At 39.0% G+C, this 23220-nt stretch overlaps 1 long non-coding RNA gene across 2 annotated transcripts in view; it reads left to right on the top strand.

Annotated features, from left to right (window-relative positions):
* The window catches only part of LOC114015540 (uncharacterized), a 29190-nt gene extending 9046 nt beyond the window's left edge, over window positions 1-20144 (top strand). Inside the window, exon 4 of one of the 2 annotated variants that reach the window (XR_008730153.1) lies at window positions 20025-20144. This is a non-coding gene — a long non-coding RNA (uncharacterized LOC114015540). The remainder of the gene's footprint in view (window positions 1-20024) is intronic. The other variant, XR_003559539.2, reaches the window with a different exon arrangement.
* The last annotated feature ends 3076 nt before the right edge of the window (window positions 20145-23220 follow it).

The following is a 23220-nucleotide window of genomic DNA, read 5'->3' as shown; positions in this document are numbered from 1 at the left end:
CAGTCATTCTGCAGGACCAAGCCCTTTTTTTGGGTGAAAGAGGTTGTTTCTCTGTAGGTTTGGAACTGAATCAACATAGTATATGTATGAAACAAACTGTTCTTTTCTTCCTTTGGGTTTTATGTCTTTTCTATTCTTTCTTCTAATTTGGAATTGTGGGTAGTCATAAATACAACTGGATGGATATCAGAACTACCAGTTCAAATACAATGCTGTTGTAATGTTTGAAGATAAATGTTATTTTTTAAGTAGAGGAAGAAGTTTTGAGCTATGAGATAGCATCATAACATAACTTTTCATAAAAAGATGTATTTGAAAAGTATAACTCTGAGTGTGTTTTGTAAAATGTTTAATGCCCTAATTTTTCCTATGTCAAAATTTCAACTAATTATTAAATTTTATTTTAAATTCTTATTTCTAATATGGAAAATAAAATTTCTTGATCACCCACTACTATGTCAGAAAACTACACCATGTAATTTCTTCCATGAAGTATGAGAATCATCTTAAAACTACGTGGAATTTTACTGTATTGCTCTCTGGAAATCTGCTGCAGAAACTCAGTCCTTTGATTAATAAAAAAGAATCTTTTCATTCCTCATGTAAACATAAGCATGACAACATTTTTATTAGTATCATCCTGTAACTTAAGTAGTGCTTTCTCTCTTGTGTTTGTTTCTTGAGTTTTTTTATGAATAATACTACTGATCAGGCTAGGATAAATTTTAAGTTCCTTACACTATAGATTCTCCATTCTCTTCTAAATAGCCCTTCCCTGCCTCTTTTTCATCTTGAATTCATCTTTTCTGAACAAGTTGACTAGAATTACATACAGCATTCCACATATGGTCCTTGTAGGCTCTTGTACAATGAAATTAATGGTTGCCTACACCTGCTAGAAATAACCTGGATCACATCCTAGGATCGTATTGATAACTGATAATTATCTTACAATTGAGTAGTATGTCCAGATCATTCTCCTGTATTATTTCTAACTGGTGTCTGCCGGGTTATAGCTTTTTTGTTATGATTATCAAACTGGTAGACTTACCTTACCTAATCTTAGCAGGCCAGGTGTGGATCCTTAGCTCTAAAAGAGGTGTCAAGAATAGCTGTGCTGAATCACTCTCTGGAGGGTTCGCTAACTAGCTACATTTGAGTAGAGACCTGTCTTCTGGATGGCTGCGTTAGATGAGGTGAATCACTCACTAAGTATACTTTTAATTATGTATTATTAAACCCGATCTCCTTTCTATTGCTTTGGTCAGATTGAGCAGATCTGCCAGTATGAGGCTGCTGTCATTGTCATTACCTTCCTTAATTTGTCACTGGAACATTTCATTAGTGTACCCTTCCACTTACTACAGAGATCATTGCTGAAATAAGTGTTAGGATCAGTTCCAACTCTAATCCTCAATGAGTATTGTGGGTTATATTCAAGCAGTATGTTCAGAAAACGTACTGTCAGCTCCTCTTTTCCTAGTTAAATATCACGGTTTTCCAAGCTAACTAACACTTTTTCTGTGTTAGATTATCCAACACTTCTGAAGTCCAATCACATGAGATCTAGACTGTTTAAATCATAAGGTTTCCTATCAGAGGAAAACATATGATTTGTCTAACATGATCTGTCTTTTGTAAGTTGTTCTCCCACTTATGTCCCTGTGCTTAATTATTGTTTTCTTTGAAAATTATTCTTAAACTTTGTCTATTCAAGTCTAGCTAATGTTTCAGTGGCTGCTAAGTTTTTCTTAAAAGATGTCCACATTTGCCATATTTCAATAATATATTTGTCTTACTTGTTTGATAGACCGATGATTTACTGTGCCAGCTCTTTAAGTCATCTGGGCTGGAGATCATCCCCAGATTGAGCACATCAAAGTTTCTGAGTACTGCTTGCACCTCAGATGCGATCATTTTATTTAATATTACTTTATTCTCATTAGCAGTGTTGTCTTTATTTTTGGCATCAAACTAATATTTTTATCTGTGCAAAGGTGGGACAAAGCTTGCAAATTTTACAAGTCATAATGCTGTTGTTTCAAACATCTTTTTCATGTAAATGATGACATTTGAATGGAGACTTCAGATTTGGATGTTTTTTAGTTAATTCTAGCAGATGCTGAATTGAATTTTATGGGCCTTTTTCTAGGAGGCGCTAAGAACTTGAATCCTACTGACCTTGAAGGCAGGAAAGAGTGCCATGGAAGGTTTTAGCATCTCATACCAATAGTTAATGGGAGTATCTACAGTCATTTCCCAAATGCCATGGGGAAAAAAATATTAATCTATTTCAGTCTTTCAAAAAGTTACCATTTTCCTCTATCTGCATAACAGGTATCCGTCTCTGTCTTCTAAACAATTTCAATCAAGAAAAAATATTCTAAAGAAACGGTGGAACAAGAGTTGGCATATGGAGCCTGGGCTCAGGCCATTGGCGGCTCTAAACCTACAGTTACAGGGTGCTGCAGCTAATGTCTTCAGAGAGATGGGGCAAGCATCACAATCCACACGTGAACAAATTTGCTAAGTCAATAATAGAAGAATGCTAAAGAAAATGTATCCCCCTGGAGATTTTACATTCTTTCTTCCTAGAATTTAATTGAAGATGAATAACTTGGTTACTTGCTTTTGTTGAAATCAAATATGCTTGTTCTTCACTTGCAAAAATATGAAACTTGTTTCAAAGTGACACTCTTCATGAAAGAATACAAGCGGTCAGCTGCTACGTGACTAAGTGATTAAAAACCTTAGTGATGGCAATTCATTGAAGGTGATACATTTACTCTCAAGGCCAAGTATCACAGAAATAGCTGTTTGGCTTTTTCTTCTTTAATGTGAACTAAACCACCACATAGTTTTGAGTAGGTTTGCAAGAGTTTTCATATCCAGTTTTGCCCCGCTGAAGTCAGGCCATGACAACCAGAGTTGTCTTCTGTCTAATATTCCTCTTTTATACATGAAAAATGTTTCAAACTGTCTAAGGCCGAGTAAAGTTCACAACATTTTATACAGCCTGCTTTAAAAATGCCAAGATAGGTGGCATTTTCTGTGCTGACGTACATTGCTTGTCCTTATAATCTAATTAAAAGATGATGTAAAAAATACATGGAAATAAGAATAGAAAAGGGATGAAGAATAACATAATTGAAGGAATACATAGTGGTTGGATTAGTTATTTTCACAATTAGCTACTTGAATTAGATACTTGACAGGCAATATAGAAGAAAGAATAAAGGACTATCTCTGACAAGGACAGTTTTTAGTGAAGCTGCTATTGTAAGTGTATTATGATTTAAATATAAAGAGCTTCAGGTTTCAGTTAAGTGGATTTTGATTCTGCTTATTTTTCTAATGCTAGATTTGTTTCATTTCCATATTAAGCTCCTTTTATTAAACCATGCAATATATGATAGAAATTTCAACCTTTGTTTCAAACACAACAGAGTTTTCTGGGAATGGCCCAGGACATAATTAACTTTTTTAAAAAAACAAACAAACAAACATAGATTTGTGCTTAATAAAGAGATTAAACATAAAATCTTAGGTTTGGTTTAAATACTGTGAACTGGAGACACAGTGCTTTGTCATCGATCAGCTCGTAGTTTTACCAGTGTTTTCTCTGGCATGGTCATCAGAGGTTTGATTATACTGAGCTGTTTTGCTAGGTGGAGTGCCGTATCAGCAGGGGAAGGGAAGAGCTATGTGAAAAACGCCAGAAAAATCTAATGGCATTTTATGAGAATTAAGTTGATTATTTCGGATGAATATGAGGAAGGAAAGCCTACTAGAATAAATTTTCATGGCAAACTAGTTTCAATGTTTTGGAGGGAAGCAAATTTCATACTAAACTAAAGTTGGAAGTAGGTCTTTGTTCATCCACTCAGGAAGAAGAAAGATGACATTGCATACATGTAACCATATATTTATGGAGATAGATACATATGGACATATTATACATATTGATACATTGTATATATACATATTAGATAGATATAGCTAGTCAAAATTAGTAAAACATCTGAAATATCAGGTGTGGTATGTGAGATACTCATTCACACATTAACTTTGTAAAAATGTTGTAATAATGAAAATTACATAAACAATCACAAACTTTGTTTTGCCTTACAAAACCTGTGAGGGTTGTTAGAATAGAGATCATTATAGCGTTCTGTTTATGCAGAAAACCCACTGCATAAAATATGCATTTTTTCCAGTTCACATAATGAATTTAGGTGATCAAGGGCTGTCAGATTGTTGTGTCATACAACAAAAATATCAAATAAAATAGAAAAATTTATCTTGAACACACTTTTCTTCATCATAAATGAATTTTCCCTAGAAATTTTAGAACATAGTTGAAAGCAGTTGGAAGATTTCTGGGAGTTCATTACAGTCATAGATTAGTAGTTTGTCATGAGATTACAGCTGGAAATTAAAGATTGCACATGGCATTCCACAGCTGTGAGATGTGAGTGTCCGCTGGCTGGCACATGCTGACAATTTGGAATTTCAGCACTTCGCACATACTCTCTATGCACTTACTTTGTGCATGTTTGGATAATCATAGAGTAAATACAGAAGAGGAAATATATATCTTGAAAGAGGAAATGTCTGTGCATCTTTCACATCATATGTTGAGTATTATCAGAAGCAATAACATATCTTTCAGTGCTCAATAGAAAACTGGAGGGGTTCATGAAATGCTGTGAATGTTAGTGTGTTTCCTACTATGAAACTGGTCAGAAAATTCCAGGGAATGCTACATTTCAGTTTGGTCAGCAACAGCAGGTAGTGGGCACTGAATCAGTGAAGTGAGCTGAGAACAAAAAAAAGACTCCGTCAGTCAGCTTTGTAAATGTTTTTTTAAAGTGTAAACAGGCCATCACACAGTTAAGTATTAGAAGTGTAAGTAAACCAGCGATATATGTTACAAAAGTAAGATTTCTCGTTCTGGTATAGTTAATTTAAAAAACTTCATCTAAAGAGAAAATAAAATCCTCAAGGAGTCTTTCCATGGATGCCAAAAATTTTGGGGAAGAACTACCCAGAGTCCGTGCCCCACCTTTCAGGAAATACATTCAGGGCTGTTTTCTGGATTCTTAATTTAAAATAACTGTTCTTGCTAATGACATAAGGGAAGATGCTAGATCAAATTTGGCAGTAGATTTTCAAATGGCCAATGAGACAGTTCAAAAAACTGCAAGACAATCTGCTTAGCTGTCTTTGGCTACTGCTGTTTTGGCTTCTAGTGAGACCACCGTTTCACCCAAGGCGTCTGGATTTAGTAAAGCAAGAGCAGCATGAACATGCAACCATAGCTGACCAAACAACGGCAGCAAAGCCTATTGTAGCTGCATATCTTACCAAACCCACAATAAATCACAGGTCTAATCCTCTTGACTATTTAGAATCCAATGAAACCATCTGGCCAACATTCACACTTTTGGCTAATAAGTACCTTGGAAGCTCTCCCACTATTGTGTCATGTGGACGAATATGCAAGGCAGGAGGATTATATTCTCACTCTACAGGGTGAGAATACACTCTTCAGCCTCACTCTGCAAACTCTTTTCTGTTTAAATTTCATGTCCATGCAGGAGCTTATCACTGTCAAACTTGACGTATTCATCCTCGGTTACTAGTATCACCATCCTTTCCGACAGTGACTCTGTGGGTCTTTGCTGAGTTTTCTGTCTATCTCACAATTTGCATAGTGTCAGCTGTCACTGCCAAACATCATCCCAAATCCTTGAAGATCCCATCAAACAAGGTGTTATTTTTTCAGCCACTAATTCTGGGTGGATGTCCTACTTCATTCCATTTTCCTAACAAAATGTATTTTCTGCTCTTTTGAACCCTTTGCTCTCACAGTTGGCTTTTGCATTGAGCTTCTTTCACAGGCCTTCTTTTCAGGATTTGAAGTTGGGAAAAAAATGTATCTTGTAGGAACACATTCAGTATGAAACCAGATGCTTTCTTCCTTCCATCTTATTTTCCACACCCCAGGCTTTACTTCAGAGGATTGCAATGAAACAAGCGCTCTCGGCAGATGTCTTTGGGCCACTGCAGTGCTTTCCATGTCAGTAGAGCAGCCTTTACTGTAACAAAGCACTCAATTTTCTTACGCACAATGACAAGATAACACTAAATGTATGCTCAGAAGTAGGGACATGAGCAGATTTATCTCTGATTTTAAGTACACACATATATGCTTAACTCTAAGGGTGTATTTTTAAATCCCAGTTAAGCATGTGCTTCATGCTTAAACACTGTGTTGAATCAAGATGGGAACACACATGTGGTTAAAATTAAACATGTATTTAGTGCTCTTTTGGAGGCAAAATCTGAATTGCTATTTTTAGGGTCTGCCTCAGGAGCTATGCCCTCTTTCCTTCCTATGACTTCAGTATTAAAAGAACCTCCTCTGACAAAATGTATTTTTCTTTGTCTCCTTGTGGATTGCAGACATGATCTATTTGGTAGTGGTAACTTCAGCTGTGATCCAAAGGAAAAAACCCTGAATCTCTAGAAATTTCAAGCTATTTTCACTAATTAAGCAGACAACTGGCTTGCACACCTTGATGGATGTGTAGCAAGAAGCTCACTAAATCGTAGTGTTCCTGGCTCTGGACGGCCTACAACAGATAGCATCCTGTAAAAGCTTACCCTAGCTATGAGTCAGTATAAAAAATGTTCTTTTCCAATACCCTACCCATCATGGTTTTTTCTCCTACTCGTATAAACCAACAATAAACAGTGAGATGCCAGAATATCAAAAATCAGAAGAGTAATGCCATTTCGTAGTGGTGCTGAAGCCCTTTACTGTGTCAGGGAAGAGGAGAAGCAGGACTGTGGTGGTTGTAGACCACAAGTGTCTTTTATTAGGCCAACAGATAACTGGAAAAAGTTGTCAAGCTTTCAGTAACACAATCCTTTCACCAGCTCTGGCATTTTGCTTTCTTCCCTGCTTTAGTAGTAAGTATGTATCTGTAAGGAAGGGATGTGAAACAGAGATTTTGTCCAGAAGTATGTTGGTTTTTTGTCAACTCTATCCATTGTCTGAGTTAAAAATGTGTACTACCTTTCTTTGTTACCTTGCTTTTCCCAACCTGCAAGGGCAAAAGAAGAGATTTTGGTAGCACAAATTAAAAGTCTGGAATGTTTAAGACAAGGAAGATGAAGTGATGGCTGTTCATGTCACCAGAACAGCCATTGGCATGATGACTTTGGAGCTTAAGCTAGTGGAGACTTCATTAATTTAGTCCTAAACATTGTGCTTTACAGTAATATGTAGACAGTAATTACATGGAGAACTGTAACCAAGAGGGAACAAAAAGGTTCTGGGCACGTAAGCCACATGCCCAGGGCTCCAGACAGTGGTGGTGTGTATCCTAATATGTCCCACATATAAAACATGAGATCATTCTAGATCATTTTCTCTGTGAGATGCAGTGAAACATGCAATTACATTTCATTGACATGTCATTGCATTACCTGTAGAAGTTCAGTGACATGCTGTTGTTTGACGTTTCCAAAAACTCATATTATTCTTATCTGTGTAAAGTGACATAAAGGAAAGGAAGATTCTGTGCTTTATTTAGTCATTTTCCAAACAAGGGGGGTTTTGGTTTTTGTTTCTCATTTTTTAAATTGCTAAGAATAATACAATGTTGTATTCAAAGTAATAAGGCTGTGGCTTCCTCTGGTGAGTTATTAAATACATGGAAAACAGATTAATTGCTCCTTAATTGTCAGTCTTCAAGTTTTACCTTGTATTTGGGTTGCACAGAAAATCCCTGCTCCTAACTTGTAACATGGTAAGGTATGACACAATTGCTCAGGTTGGGCTACCTGTGCAGATTAAATACAGAACCTCAGAGCACACTTGGGATAGGAGACCTGCAGGAAATCTGCGTTACTTTTATCAGCTTCTAGTCCTGCTGTAGCCAACTGAGGAAATTCTTAGAAATGATACTTCAACGTTTCAATTTCTAAAAATAAATTAATTTTAGAACTTATACGTTACCTTTAGAACTTAAGATTTAAATTCTTGAAGTAAGTGTGACAATGACTGGTATAACTAATGCTTTTTTACCCCTATGTTATATAAGATTAAGCATAATTTATTTTACTATTCTGAGCACTTGTGTTTTTTGATAAACCATAGATTTCAATACTGAAAATACGAAAATACATAACTGTATCTGTTATGACGGAGGGAAGACACAGTCACTCAATATGAGTGATCAGCAGACTTCGTTTATTGTACCTTACAGTCACCTTTTATGCCTTCTTATAATTAGCTCATACATATTACAAAAGTTAAGCTCATTATTGGTTAGTTGCCTAAATATCAAGCCTGCCCCTAGTTTCTCTTTTGCAGTTATCTGTTCCCACCTGCAACATTCTTTTCCCACCGCGATCTTCCTGTTATATTTTTGCTTTACTTCAGATAAGCTGAGAGCGATGTGCATTTTTGTCCAGCCAGCTGGACTATGTTTATGTGACCCTTTTCAGCTAGCCAGTTATCCACAATTCCCCCCTTTTTATTTTGGGCGACACGGGCTTGGTTGACCATTTTCAATAACAGCGTTTTAACACAGGAAAATACACAGCCAACTTATAAAATCTCAGTTCAGAAGTATAATTCCTGAAATACTTGAAAAATAAAGTTAGCTTGAATCTTTAATTTAGATGCTCTTTCCGTTCCAGTGATATAAAAAGTTTAAAAAATTCAAAGGTAATTTAAAAGTTCTGAACATGGACTAATGCAAGCTCAAAACCCAAAAAGAAACCAAACTGATGTTTGACTATTCCTAGTCAATTATTCCTATTGACTAGGAAATATCATCAGTTTGGTTTCTTTTTGGAACTTTTAAATTACCTTTGAATTTTTTAAACTTCTTATATCACTGGAACGGAAAGAGCATCTAAATTAAAGATTCAAGCTAACTTTATTTTTCAAGTATTTCAGGAATTATACTTCTGAACTGAGATTTTATAAGTTGGCTGTGTATTTTCCTGTGTTAAAACACTGTTATTGAAAATGGTCAACCAAGCCCGTGTCGCCCAAAATAAAAACGGGGGAATTGTGGATAACTGGCTAGCTGAAAAAGTTCACATAGACATAGTCCAGCTGGCTGGACAAAAATGCACATCGCTCTCAGCTTATCTGAAGTAAAGCAAAAATACACTGTCTTTGGCTGTTCTTGTTACACAGTAACAGGAAGATCGCGGTGGGAAAAGAATGTTGCAGGTGGGAACAGATAACTACAGAAGAGAAACTAGGGGCAGGCTTGATATTTAGGCAACTAACCAATAATGAGCTTAACTTTTGTAATATGTATGAGCTAATTATAACAAGGCATAAAAGGTGACTGTAAGGTACAATAAACGAAGTCTGCTGATCACTCATATTGAGGGACTGTGTCTTCCCGCCGTCGCGACATGTATCATATCCCATAGGGTCTTACCACCTCTTTCCTTGCTAACAATCCTTTTTGTTCAGCAGATGCTAATTACATTTGTCTCTCCAACTGCCTCATTGAACAACACATTAACTGGAACTCTGCACGAGTGTTCCATCCATACTTAGTCAGAAGTTTCCTCCTTCTGTTTCAGAATGGTACAAATGCTCTGTGTTTGGGTTTTTTTCTGGCTGTATCAAATACTCTAACAATAGGCAATATTGGTCAGGTGTACTCTCCTTTTATTCACAGTTTTTTGGCTCAAGAGCAGGTCTGTGCTTTAAGACTTTGTCTTTCATGCTGGGTAACACTCTGCTGCATCTCCAAGCATCCTGCCTCTTGCACACAAAACATAACAAAGTCCTTCTGTTTGCAGCCAGGGCAACCTCTGACTGGCATGGCTTCAGCCAACCCTGCTGTATTGCTCCTTCCACGGAGCCCAAAGAGCATTTGGTGTAGATGCCGATCCTGAGGTCTATGGTTGTCCTAGATCAAATGGATGGTGGTAGCCCATAGCAACTTCCAAGGCACTCAGGTCTGGAAGGATCCTGAGCACCCAGTTCTGTGGCTGTGAGCACAGGGAGTGATGTTTGAACACGACAAACCTGAGTGGTCATCCTTCATGGAAAAACCTTTGCTTACCTGGGGTGAAGAAGTACAAAACACACAAGCGACATACATAAAAATGGTCAGATTTTGCCAGACCATAGTGAAGCTAAAGGCTGTAAAATTTACTTAGAGATTCCTGAAAGGCAACTCAGCTTTCAAAGGCTGACATATCTTCATGCTGTAATGGAAAACCTTCTGGTCTATTTAAGGCATGAGATGACTAGCTGAAGCTACAGTTAAGTATTGCAGATAGAAATTTGAAGTTACTCATCAGTGCTACCTACACACGGGAGTCAGGCCACCAGACTTCTTCTGTTCTTTCAGATTATTTGCTTTGCTGTAGAATAAACCCAGCCAGAGTGGTATCTGTGCCAATATTTCTTTTTCTTTTGGATAATCCATTATGTGGGATGAAAACTCTATTTCTGCAAATGTTTTAAGGATTAGAAATTCAGTCAGTACCGGGTTTTAAAAGCAGCTCTTCTGAAAAAAAGAGATAGGACACAAACAGAGCTCTAAGTCTGGCTATTGCTGAGCAGGAACCATACAAGCAGAGGAGAATACAATCCAAGCAAATCTGAGTGCCAGATCACTTGGTAAAACCTAACAATTACTGAAATAATAAACCAAAACATCTTGAGTTAAATTAATCTCCCTTGTAACTTCACTGATGTGAAGAGGTAGGCTGGGTATGAATTTGGCTCGCTGTACCCTGGTTAGTTGTTGCAGGCTCATGGCAGAGGCGGCTGTAAGGGAGCTCAGTACAGATGGCGCTGGGCAGGCAGAGGTGGAAGGAGGGAGGGCAGGAGGGGCATGGGGCACACTGTATGTTCGACTACTTCGGTCCTGTGTCCCTCCCTTCTGTCGCAGGGTGGAGTATCCTGGGCACAACTGCTGCACCAGCTCTTTGCTTCCTGAGTGTTTCACTGGCACAGCTTACCCAGCTATATTTGGCACCAGTAAAGTATGTTTATGTATGGGGCCTCAGCCTTAATAAGTCAGTAAAATGACTGTAAAGCAGCTTCTTCAAAACAAAACTGCACTTGTGCACTACATTTCGTGGAGAAGGGGTAAGAAAGTTCAGGTGACTGACTCCCCCCTTTTTGGCAAATCTTGATCCATTGCACTCAGCCCAAATATATTCTGCCTGCACAGAGAAACTAAACACACCTTGGTAGGATGCCCCTCCGGCTGTCCCTGGCGGTGGTCCTTGTGCTGCTGCTGCTCTCTTCTCAATGTGGCAATGTGCACTGTGGTATTCCCTTCATCCCAGCTTCGATCATGCAAGTGTAAACATTGCTAGCTTAGCTGAGGCCATAAATCTCCCTTCAAGTAATACTTTATTTTCTCTTTCCTTGGTGAGCTTTCATTTGGCTACTTCTGTATCTTGCTTTGCTTCATACAAATACATTATTTTCCTAAGATCCTCTTTGAATTATGCACATGAATTTAAGCATAATGAAAACTGTGCTATACTATACATGACATTAAAAATTATTCAGATACCTATTTGAGGCATACAGATATATATGTATAAAAATTAATTCAATTTTCACATAAAATATCTTGTAATTAATGGACAAATTATTTACATTCTAGACAAATTTGTCTTCCTCTCATTCTTTGGTTGTTCAAAATTATTTAAAATACATTGTACAAAGATATTTAAGTATCTTAACAGCTCTTCTTTCATTGGCTTATTCCTGGATTTAAGCTCCTCAATCACTTGGGCACTTTTACAATACTCATTCACCCAAAATAATCTTGAACAATCCCAATTTTTTAAAAAAAGCCTTTTTTGGAAGCTGTTTCCAAATGAGTTTAATGTTCTGCATGATATAAACCATAATAATTAAATTACTTATTTAAAAGAAAATATTCTTGTCTGCTATTATCTATTAATTCAATTATTCAGTGGAGTTTTGAATAATCAAACTTGAAAAATGAAGGCATGAATAGAATGATGTTGCAAATGCCCCAACTTCTCTATGTGGCCTTCACTATAATTGTCAAGAATAGAATTTACATAAGTGGAGGATGATGGTTTTTGTTTTGTTTTTTTTTAATAATAGACACATAGAATAGTTTGGGTTGGAAGGGACCTTAAAGATCATGTAGTTCCAACCCCCTGCCATGGGCAAGAGACACCTTCCACTAGACCAGGTTGCTCCAAGCCCCATCATTAATGTTCCAAGATGACTATTTTATCTGTGCAATGTAATCTTGGAAACAAGAGTAATTGAAAACATCAGAATCCTATCAGAGTGAATATAGTCTATCACAAAAAAATGTTCCTTTGTAGCTTTTATGTTGTAAAAGGAAACACTGAAATAATTGTCCACATAATTGTTTCTTTTACTGTTATTGAATTCCAAGAATATTAACAACGGAAAGGAAGGGCTTGTACTTTGTCTTCTCCTGACCTCTTCCTCTGTGTATGTTCACAGATGATGAATATTGACAAAACTGTTAGTAATCAAAAGAGATTCCATTTGTCTAATGTCCCAGCAAGCTAAGGGTATGTAGGACAATACTGCCTGAGGTATCGCATGGGAGGAAAGTAGAGTTCTTGCCTTTGTGGCTGTGGGAAAGAGCATGTACACTTGCACCTTCAGTATTCCACCTTAAGGAGAAAGATGAGAAGAATCAGAACATTTGACTCTTTTATGTCACATTATTTAACTATGTGTCTTTTGGCAGAAGAGAGAGGAAGTAATTCAAGGCTTAAAATGTTTATAGCTGCATGATTCCCAACTAAAATTATTTTAAAGATTTTTGCATAGCAAAAATGTAGATAAAAGTGCTGAATATACTGAATGATAGGTTCTGAAAGGCTCATCTCATTTCACTTTAAATTGCAAGAAAAGCTATTCATGAAGCACCGCGTTCAACATGGAACAGTTTTTATATACCATCTACATTTTTGCTGAGGGTCTGAATTCCAGCTTTGGTGAGCCTTGGGGCATGCATCCACATGAGCTGGGAAGGGAAGAGTGCTGCTGTGCCCTCGCAGGAGCCCAGCCTTGACCTGGTGATACCTACCCTGAGCGTGACCATGCTTGTTGCAAAGACTTGCTGTGATGCTGTGCCTCAGCAGGGTATGCTCCTGGCTGCAGGGCCATCAACTCCCATTGGTAATGCTGAAGAAAGGGAACCTGACATAAAGAAAAAAGTCATGTTCCTATGGAGATTTCTGGATTTTTAATAGTGCCAGTGTAGAAAAATTAGAGAAGGAAGCGGCAGCCTTTGCTCCCTATAGATTTTCTGTAATAAGTGGAGTTAGAAAGGAATGCAGTATGCTTATGGCAGCTAGGAAGGGGCAGTAAGGGAATGATTGATGCATGAACCCTTAGCACAAAGAGCCTGGAAACTGTTGAGCGGGGAACAGCAGATCTCTGACTTATGTTATCCTTCTGGCAAAGGAGCTGGCATAATCTTTTTGGTCAATATAATTCCAGAAATTATTGTTTATCTTATCTAAAATAACCTGCTCTAATCTTAGCCTAGATCATTGCACTGGTTTAGTGGTCCTCAACGAGTAAAAACTTAAGATTCTCTAATCAAGTGAGAACATGAATTGCTCTCATTTGAAACCAGCCCTGTTACTGGTTTCAGCCTCTTGTGTGGGCACAGGCAGGCAGTCTGCATCTCCTTTGCCAAGAAACAGTCAGTCTAGTACCTTCTGCTTTATATTTACAAAAATATTTTTTCATCCACTCTCCAACCTACTGTTGAAGTTGTGAGGTGTAGCATCTCACAGTGAAAACTGATGGTGTGGCTTATCTGAAAATGTACCCTGCTCAAGAAGAGCCAGTCAGTTATGGATTATATTTCAAATGTAATCTATCAACCTGGCATAATTCAACAAGTGATCAGGAACAATGAATAAGAACAAGATCTTCATGCAAGTCAATTCATACACCATGATATTTCTGTTGAGAGTCATAGCGGGATTAGTGGATGGGCTCCTTCTGAACTGAGATCTGAATTCCTCAGCTCTGTTGTTATTTTTATTCACAAGTTATAAGGGCAGCTGGTTTATATTCCACTGTGCAATTACTGCACAGACCTAGGAACAGCTTAACTTTCATCTTTGTGAATTTGGAAAGAAAACTATATACAAAGAGCAGAAAACCCATAGCAGCCTGAGATTTCTAGCATCAAACCTCTGTTGGTCTTGGATCCCAGTGAAGTGCTTCTTACCACTCCAGAAACAATTTACTCTTGACTCAGATATCTAAATTTAGGCTGTCTGTGCTTTAGATGCTTACATGTGAGGTACATGTCTCTGCTCACCCTAACGTAGACACCTATGTTTGGTCATCTTACACCCACGTATCTCCACTGACTACACAGCCGTTCTTAAACTTGTAGCTCACAGCCCAAGGACGGTGTTTGACAATTTCAGAACAGGTGAATGAGGAAGCAGCTGAGAGGTGACTTTGTAGCTGCACAATTTTAAGATGAGCTCAGACAAGTTTTCTCAAGTTGAAAACAAAGTAGGGAAAGAAAATACTTGTCCTTGTTTCTGTTCCTAATAACCTCCCAGCTGTGACTCCAAATGAAACAATCCTGAAATTTCATGATCCAATTTAGTTTTCTTCACTTATAACATCTGTTTACTTTTTGCACCTCACTCACAACCAAATCCTAAGCGCTGTGCCTCTCAACCCACATGTCCAGCCTGAGGAAGTGCGAGAATGAAGCTTCTTCCATCTATGAGAAATCGTAAAAGACATCAAAGACATCTTAGCAAAAAACCACTGAGTAGACCCAATACCTCACCCTGGAATGAAGGTAAAAGACAGGATAGCTTGATATAGTAATAAGCCAGCAGATCAGGAAGAAAAATTTCTTACAAATGGTGTGAAATGAAGCCCAAGCATGTTACTGCTGTATTTGCTGAATTTTCTTATCTGGAAAAAAATCTGAAGGGTTGGTTTGTGTATTTGTAATGCTACTGTAATTCAACCACCAACAGGATCTCATGGGCTTCCAGAGACGGGGAAAAGATGGACAGTGGTTAAGTTCTGACATGTCTTGGGTCAAACCTGTGCTCCCTTACAAATGTCTGCTGTGGTCTTGGGCAAGTAACTAAGCACACCCTACCAGCTGCATGGGTATGGAGTTATTTGACTGCAGTAACAGGGAGTATTAGGATTTGAACTGAAACACCCAACTGCTAAGATAACAGGCTGCCTGTAAGCACCCAGGAGAGGGAGTTAACCTGATTAGAGCAAATTGTGTAGGAGCTACAGGTGCACAGCACCTCTCTGGACTTGCCTCTCTGCTTGGAGGCTGGAAATAAGACTTTCAGATGTTTAAAGTTAGCATCTTGTAACGCAATTAGCAGCTAGCAAGAAAGAGATGAAACACCCTGTGACTTGTCATCTCTGCAGAAACCAGTAGCAAGCCCTCTGTGGGCTAATACTGCATTGCAGGACAGTGGTTAAATCCAGTGTAAATGTTTTAAAGCAATGTTTCCTAAGAAGCATAAAGACATTTGTATTAAAAATGAGATCAAATTCCAAAGTCTTTTCTTGTCCTTAACTGGGCAAATTTTCTAATGAGGCAACTTTTACTGGGAAGATAATCAAGAAAAGGCTGTCACAAATTGAGAGTGAACTAGGGTTTGGCTTTTGTCGAATATTTTTGTTTAGATAAAAATTTAAACTTCAACCCAAACTATGTGACATCAACCCTTTAACAAGACACAGTTGCAGTAACATTGCAGTTTTAGGATTTTGTAAATAAAGATTACCTGTATCTTTTTTAAAAATAATCTAGACAAATTTTTGGATATACTTTAAGAGTGCTGCCTTGATAGCTAATATGGTATGTCTGATAGGGCCCTCTGGAATCTTAAAAAAGAGCAGTCATATTGAAGGTTGAAACCTATTCTAAATTTTTGCAAGAAATAGGGTTACAATATGCCATCTTTTACAGAGGTAATCACCACCACACAATGGGCTGAACCTTCTCATGCTCAGAAAGAGTAATTTTGAGAGGAAGAATAAAACCCAAGTAAGTTGCATTGACTATCCACACCAGGTGATACGATTTTGATAGCTGCAGGCCAGGTTTAGTTTAAATTTGCTGCAGGTGAGGTCCTCAAGAGAAAACTGCTTTTGATCCATTAGGCAGAAATCAGTTCATGAAGATGGGTGAAGCAGCAAGCAGAGCACTTTTGAATGCTGGCTTTTGTAAAAGCAAGGTGGAGGATGAAATCTGTGTTTGAACTCAAGTAATGTAGCTTGCAAGGTTTCAGTGAGCCTATGTGGCTCAGGAGAATATGAACTGCCAAGGATATTAACCTCAGAAAATCTTCCAGTGCTCTGCTTTCCATCTTTTCTGGTGTACGGTACGGTGCTGTTTGCCACAGCTGGTGATGGTTCTGTGCTCTCTTATTCTATTGCCTGCTGCTTTTTCAAGTGGGTTCTTGCAACGTGCATCTCCCGTGGGTACCCAGTTTCTCACAGCTAGGATCCATAACAGATAATCTTAGTGCTATCAACAAAACCCCCATGCTGATTGTAACAATTATCTTTGTAGGCTTTCCTGTCTTATCACCACGTGCAGTGTCTGAGTGCCATTCTACCCTTCACTGTACTCAGTGTAGCAGTGCAGAAATCCTGAGCCACAATTCTTTAGCATCTGCTGCTTTTCTGTAAGGTCTTTACTTGCACTACTTCATTCTGACATATGGTAACTCTGTAAGTTTGTTTTCCCATGACCTTCATTGCCATACCGGTGAGTTGTTTTGCAAAACAGGCAAACCTACAGCATCAGATGGACCTGGATCACAAAACCCCTTCCTGAAGAAGGTGTGCATCATGCCTCAGTTCTGTGCACTCTGTGGTCTGAGATGTATCTTATATTTCTTAAAAGCTCTTGGTTGGTACCAGAACCAGTGGGATCCAGACACTGAGGGTTTTTACTGTAAGCTGTCCTTCCTGAAAACCAGAATGTCCTTCACTGTTCTCCCATGACACCACCAAGATAGACATGTTTTGACCTGTTCCCTCATGCCTCTCAGTCCTTTTTGGACCAAAGCCAGGAGCTGGAGTCTGGAGACAAGTACACTTTATGGATAGTACGTTTCGTGTCGGACGTTGGGCCCTGCAGTGTAAACCAATTACAAAGTCAAAAGCATAACATATCCATGAAGTTGTCATCTTCATTAGGAACCTGTATCACTAATGCTGTTGGGACTTGGAAATTGTGGGAAACTTGTCCCTTGCCAGAGTAACTCAAAAGTTGCTTAGCAGCATGATCCGTGAGGTGGCAGGAGAGGTCCTTCTGTTGGGTGAAGTCCTGTGACTGATCTTCAGGACACTGGAAAGTTCTACACAGCAGAAAGCAAGGAGAGACCAGAAGATGGAATAGGTAGAGCAGCCTGTAGTCTAAGGATGCTGTCCCAGACCTACTGTTCCCTGTTATGATAACCCTAAAGCAGTTGTGGTCAGTGCTTCCAGGCTCCCCAGCTAGAGTATCAGAGGTACAGACATGTTTCTGCACTGTCTCTGGGCCACCTCTTCCACATGAGACAGTAAAACAGGCATTGATACAGGATCTCCTTCTGCCTTGTGCTCGCTAAGATCTGAAAATTGCCAGCTCAGAACCTCCTGATTGTGGTATGTGTATCATCTCTAGTGCAACGTTATTTCACTGCTGAATATGCACTAAATGTAAATAAGTATCTTAAAATTGGTTTAGAAGGAGTAATGGAAATGCATGAAGTTATCCCTAAAATATAATAACCTCCTGTTCCCCAGCAGGAACTGTAGGGCCTTGTTCAGATACACTGATTGTGTTGTCTGTAAAACTAGAGGGAGAGCTTAAAAGGTTGAAAAGAAATGAGGGATTAGGAAAAAAAAAAAGCACTAGAGGGAGGAAACACAAAGCAAAACTGCATCTGGCTAGTGCAAATGAATAGATTCTTGCATATTAAATGTTCTCATTGTTATTGTTAATACTAAGCCACAAGTGAAATATTTTAAATAAAAGCAACGATGCCCTACTGGATCATTTGAACAACTGTTTAACCTCGTGGCAAATATTTACTGTCTTATCCTCACCCATGACTTTAATAGCGAGCCTTTGGGTTTGCTGGGGAATCACGGGGGCACGGCTGGCATGCACATTTCCTGGGACCCTCAGAGCCCAGTGGTCTCTGCAGCCTGCAGGCTCCTCCACGACCCTTTTCTGCATGCCCTGGAGATCAACCTTTCCCAAGGGATGAGAACACAGCGTGCTACCTTTCAAGTCAGGGAAATCCACATGGATTTACACCAGCTGGATGTCTCGTTCAGCTGACCCAAAACTTCCCTCCTGTTCTGTTCATGCTCACAAGGGGCACAGCCACGTGCCTGTCAGCGAGCTCTCAGGGCAGTTCTCTGTTTCTGCGTTGGGAAAGATGTAACAGCAAAGAGATTCAGAGGTTGTGAATTTACAGGTCTAGTCTGAAGATATAGATGAAAGAGCTGACATTCCTAGCCTTAATATGAGTCAATAGTAAGAGCTAAGATGCCTCCAGCTGGCAATTTAAAGCACCCAAGGCTGTTTCTTGCTTGCAGTCACCCACCTTGAGAAAGCATCTCCCTGCTGAGTACACAAAGATCCTGCAAACCGGTGGAGATGCCTGCCATTAGGTGGGGTCCTCACCAGAATGTTACAGCTTTTGCATCCAAAAATGGAGACAGCCTGAAATGTCAGATGCCTCTAACTTTGTAACTGGTTGTTAAGGTCTGTTTGTCTCAGAGTAAGGGGAGCATTGAGGCTGAGAAGCAGTAGTGCTTGCATCTCCCACTGTCTCAAGGGAAAGTTGCCGGGCTTTGCTGTTCCCCAAGATCAAGGGCAGAGAGTTCTGTCATAAACACTCCTAATGCTTTGAGATTTCACTTTGAATTGTGCCTTAGAAATTAAACGATCATAATTACCATTCTTGTTCTATTTTTTTTGGTAGGTTAACAACATTACTGGCCCAATTATCCTACTAGTTATACCCATATCAGTTGTGCCAGATCTTTGGCTAGCCTGTAAGCTAGTCCAGCTCCACTCAGAACAGCAAGAGCTATGCCAGTTTACACCATCATGAGGCCCAGCACACTGGCTTCACTGGGAGTGCTTTTGATTTACATCAGGATAACAGAGCAGAGTCAAGCTATGCTTTCCACTCCAAGCTTATTACTGTCAAATGAATTATTTTCTAAGCAGAAACAAGAAGCAATCTTGCTTTTTATTTCATCACCAGGAAGCATGAGAAATGCAAAGGGTCAGTGAAGGAAGAGGAGGATAAGGAGGAAAGCAGACTGTCTAAAGATGTGTTTCTTGCATGAATAACTCCCTAACAATCTGCTGAAGGAGTGATTTTGTATCAGCCTGAAACCCCAAACCAGCATCATTTTAATTTGCCAAGCACCTGTGAAAGAATGCAGCTGCAAGACTATGGGAAAACAATGGGAACTGTGACAGTTCATTAATATAAACCAGCAACTAGATTTATTTGGAGAAGTCATTGATACAGAATTACACTGGAGGACACAGTGGCATTCCTGAAGTATGCCAGCAAGCAGCTAACTAAGATTATAGATGTATGTACATCATTTGAACTTGAATGGTTATTTGGTAACTGTTACAATTTATTGTGTATGTCAGACAGCAAAACGAATGTGTAAGGAGGAGTGATTGCTTCAGCATTTCCTTGTTTCTTTGTTTTTTATTTGTTACTCATTTTCATCTGGTTTTTTATTGGGGGTTTTTTTTCCCTTTTTTTTTTTTTTCCCTTGTAGTTTGCTCTGGCTATTTTTTCTGGTGAAGCAAGAGTTTGGAAAGTGGAAGCAGTATTTAAAACTGTGATATGCACAGATGGGAATGAAGGAACATCTTCATGTGAAAATTGCTCTCGGATACATTTTGATCTAAATGGATATGTCTCTGTACTAGGTGGAACATCCTGATTTTCGCCAAGGAGGTGCTCAAGCAGCACAGCGGTGGTGATAGTGACAGACCTGAGGACGGATCCATGGCCAGGAAACCTGTCCTACCAGGGTGTTGGTGAGTTGTTGTGGGATGAGAGGTGGGAGGTTGGTGCTGAGGAGTGATGCCCCATGGCGCAGCCCTCCCCTGTCCCACTCCAGCAGGGTGGTGGGACGCTATGGAGGTGGGAGCTGTGGACACGAAGAGGAGATGGGTGCAGCTGGTGGTTCCAAGCCAATGAGTGCTTGCTCTCCCAGGCAAGAAGCATGGTGCAACAGACGATAATCTGTGGAAAAATTTTGTTCAGAATCGAGCTGCTGAGTGGTTAGCTGCTCCTGGTGTTTTGCCCTTAAAAAGTTTGCTGTTTAGTGAGTTTGAGGTATATCTCTATCATGTAGTGGGATTAAGAGTTTCTGTCACTGCAAACAGCAGTTACAAATTACAGGGTGGGCAATAATGTTCTAGGTAAATCCAAAACAATTTGCTTTGCATAGATTAGCAGCTACTAAAGAGATATGAGACTATAGACATTAATCTGTTCAAGATTTTCATGGGGTCAAGGGTGCAATGTCAGAGAGATGCTGCCCATCTCTCTGGAAACAGTAAAATGTAGTGGGAGAATGAGTAAAATGGAATTCAGCTTTCATATATTAATAGTTTTGGGGAAATCTCTGTGATTAGGTCAAGCCAAATAAGCGACTGAACACATTCAGTCTTAACTTGCTTAGTTTCTTCTCTTTTTTTCTTGCTTTCCTCCTCTCTGCTCTGCTCCCCTATCTCTCCCTCTCTTATTTTTAAAACTGAATTTTCTGATTTCCAGATGCAACTGCAATATAAAGTGGAAATAAAACAAGGCAGTTAAATTGTTGAAGCCTATAATCTCTTCACATAAACCCTAAGAAAAAGGGTGTACCATCCAACTCTACTTACCGGTTATGGGTCCCTGTTGCTGTACTATCTGTAAATACAAGAGTAGCTCAGCTTATAAAATTTTTAAGCATAGGATACACAAAGGAAGCTCAACAGTGCCTGTAAAGCCTCTGGAAAAGCTTGTGCCATTGGTCAAAGCCATCTTATTTCTTAAAGATGTATAGCATACTGAGACTGCAAACATCTCCTCTTGCAGTGTGAGCCTACAGCTCCCACAGAGAACACCATTTTTATCTCCATTATTCCCTTCTGTCTTCCTCACCTCAAGGGTTTCTTTCCCCATAAACATGCCCTCTCAATGGCTATTTACATACTGTACTTACAATCTCTGACCCTTTTTAGACCCCCCCTCTCACAACCATGGGTTTTCTGTACTCTCCACATCTTCCATGCATGGAGAACAGTATGTCTGTGGGTGATGTACTGATGCTGTTGCTTCCCTCCCCAAATCTTCATCTACACTAAAACTGCTGCTCCTCCTACCACAGAGTTACTCCTGCCAGTACATACATAGCTCTCTTCTCAGCCCTGTGCTGCAGGAAACTCTCTGCCAGTATAATATAACTGGGAAAATTTTGTTTAGTTGGAGGGTGACTGATGTAATCACAGTTATCTCTTCAGTGTATAGGATGGAAGTATGAAATAATTCTGTTGTTCATTTGATGGCAGTAAAATGAGTAGTGGGTATGTATGTGGAGTGGTACAGCGTGACACTGATGTTAGGTGTTGAGAAAAGGTGGAAATATTTGACCAAGATCCTTTACATACTGGTTATACATGGTCAGTTTTGGACACACATAGCTAGCACCTTCATTTTAAGATTTTCCTGTATTTCCTTCCTATCCAGAATCTTACTGTATTCACAACAGCTCATGGGGCTGAGGTGTAGACAACTTACCTTTCATCATGTATTTCACTTGGATATCTGCTTTACTTTTGCTTTGCTAAACCCTAAATTTCAGTGGGTTTGTTTTCCTCCTCCCATGGAACAGCTTTGCAATGCTTACCCTTAAGTAATAGTCACTAAAGGCAAATTATCTTAAATCAAGCAAGGTTTATTTAATTTAGAAAATAGGAAATAGAGAGAAAATCAAACTAAATGAAATGAAAATGGAATAATTCAAATTAATCTATGGCCTTGCTCAACAGAATTATTTTTTTAGTTATGCTTTTATAGTTGAGCAGCAATACTTATTGCAAGTTGGGGGTCATTTGTCCCAAACTGAAAACTTTAGGCCCTGCACTCACAAAGCCTTAAGAAAATGGGACTACTCGTGCATTTCTGCAAGATGTGTGCTTCCATTGTAACACCTCCAGCTGAGCCACTCTTTCCTCAGCTACCCTTACTGCTTTGCATCTCTTATTGGTGCATGCTTACTTACATCTATTTTTTTTATAAACATGTGGATATCAGATAGTGCCAGGTTAGACTTCTCTACCACATAAAGACAGTATATTTCTCAGTTTATTCACTCTTTAATTATTTTAGGCTGCCTTTTATTAATATGCAATACACTACTGTACCCCATATTAATGAAGCTTATTATAGGATCCTGACAGAAAGATTTCCAACTTCCTTCCAATTAACATGCGGTGCTTCAGAGGAATCCTCTGAATATGGGTGGGTGTTTGGCAATTGCACATAATCTTTTTTTCAGGCAACTTAAGATGTCCTTGTTAGATTAAAGACTCCTCAAATACTGATTACCCCCTCTGGTTGGTTTCTTCATTGTTTTTCAGACAGAGTCGTTGCTTTCATATATTTTGTTTAGGTTGCCACTTGAAAGTAGAATCTTGGTTTAACACTTCCAATTTATGTTAGACAAGCTGGTTTTAGATTGTCACATGTAAACCAGTGTTTCTTAATTAGATGCATAACTAGACTGCAGGTAAAAAAATGTAGGTAGTCATGCAGAAGGTGGGAATCGTGTCATGGTGGAGGCTGTCCTGTCTACTCAGGCAATTTGGCAGCAGGCAGGGCTATGTATTTACACAGAGAATAAATCAGAACGGATAATTATTTCTTCTTCTCCAACTTCATGCTATTAATTTGAAGTGGTAGAACAGATCTGATTATTAATGGTCAGACATTATTTGTAACCAAGGTAAGACTTTTGGGAGCTGTAATCATCTCCAAGTGAGTTGTAATAAACCTGGAGGCTTAGTGGACGTATCATTTAAGCTTCACTGTGCATGCAAGGATTCTTATCTTCCAGGAGGGGGGAAGAAACTT

The sequence above is a fragment of the Falco cherrug genome, chromosome Z (genome assembly GCF_023634085.1).
Source record: "Falco cherrug isolate bFalChe1 chromosome Z, bFalChe1.pri, whole genome shotgun sequence".
Classification (NCBI taxonomy): Eukaryota; Metazoa; Chordata; class Aves; order Falconiformes; family Falconidae; genus Falco; species Falco cherrug.
The sequence above is the reverse complement of the archived record's forward strand: the minus strand, read 5'-3'. Positions and strand labels throughout refer to the sequence as shown.